Raw genomic sequence first — 1,645 nt, 5'->3', positions numbered from 1 at the left:
TTTTTTTTTTCTTTTTAAATTTGAACGAATTGTAATTTGACTATATAATACAGACAATCAAAATTCAACGGGTGGAGATCTCTTGTAAGGCTTTTCTTTATGCATGAACCTTGTTGGCAGTGATAGCCGTCTACTTAAGCTTACTACAGTTTTCCCATGATGTTGAAAATAGCTTTCATGTTCATTGTTGTACGACCATCAGCCAGAGAGAAGAGAAACAAATACCGGAAAACATGCTCTCCGATACTTAAACGATTTATAAATTTGCTAACTATATAAAGCGAGATAATAGTCTCGTTTAAAAACAAAAAAAAATTATCATATGCTTGTTCCAGGACCAGGCAGTGAATTGTTTCAGTCTGTGGCGTTGGAGACGTTTGGAGGGACTGGGTCACTAACCGCGAAGTTGTCATCATTAGCAGCTCGGCTCACCGAGGTGCCAGCTGATGCTTGTGAAGATGCTTGGTTTTTCTAACGCTTTAGCCACGTGGTAATGCTGCAAGTGTGCAGGCTTACTTCAGTTGGTTCCGTTGAACCTTGTGGTGTGCGACCAATTGATGCACTTGGTGCTTCATCGATGTTTTTTTTATTTGTACTATCTTTTTTTCTCTTTTATTCTTTCTCCCCTTTTCCTTCTTTCTTTTCTTCGTCATTCTTTTGTGGAAACTATACTAAATAATATAAAGTATAATTTAAAAAAAATTCTGTTACTTGTTTTAGTCGTTTGGCTGCGGCCATGCTGGAGCACCGCCTTTGATCACACGCACACACACATATATATAGAGTAGTATAAAGATAGATACTGCTCTATAACTTAGAGTGTACTTCTTTTCTGGATTTATGATCTACCAACGATCCTTATATATTCTATTAATGAGATCAGTGTCTGTATGTCGCTTTGAAAAATATATATTTCAAGCAAGGATTTAGTGTCACTATCTTTAGCCGAGCAGTTAGTCTGTGCTGATGAAGAAAAATAACCCAAAAACCATTGCTTTAGAGCTGGGTGGGGACACTAAACTCCCCTGTGCGAAAATATAAGGATGCAGACAGTGCCTCGATAGCCAGCTGGAGACGATGGTTCCTGGGGCTAAAAAGCAGTAACATTCGTCCTAACCAGGACTGCCATATTATGTTGGCAAACAATCTTTACTATGCGCGCGCGCGCGCACAAACACACACAAGTTTATCAATTTGTGTCGCAAGATTCCTGATGTGAAATCGAGTGTTGAAACAGATATTGTTATATTTTGGGACGGTCATTTTTTTTTTTTGGCAAATAAACACACGCACTATATATATTTTAAGTTTTACTTTTCCTCGCCAGGCACCAAGCCTGTACAGACTAATACACCAGACTCAAAAGTACCACACGGGGTACACCATTCTCCTCATGCCACAAGCTACACTACTGAGATCAAGCTGTTGTAGGAATCCACGTTGCTTGGAATAGCAAGGAACATGAGTCATCAGTCACTCCTCTACCTTAATGATGAATAGCATGCAACCTGAATCCTCACAATCTCTTCTAGTACTAGACCTCAATGCCATTGAATCATTGAACATATCTTCTGGTAAATGCATGTTTTCAACATAGCAAAGACGGCATCATAAAGAGAAAATATTTCGGTTTCCGACATTTGAA

Source organism: Octopus bimaculoides, chromosome 4, assembly GCF_046866305.1.
Source record: "Octopus bimaculoides isolate indiv1 chromosome 4, ASM4686630v1, whole genome shotgun sequence".
Classification (NCBI taxonomy): Eukaryota; Metazoa; Mollusca; class Cephalopoda; order Octopoda; family Octopodidae; genus Octopus; species Octopus bimaculoides.
The sequence above is the reverse complement of the archived record's forward strand: the minus strand, read 5'-3'. Positions refer to the sequence as shown.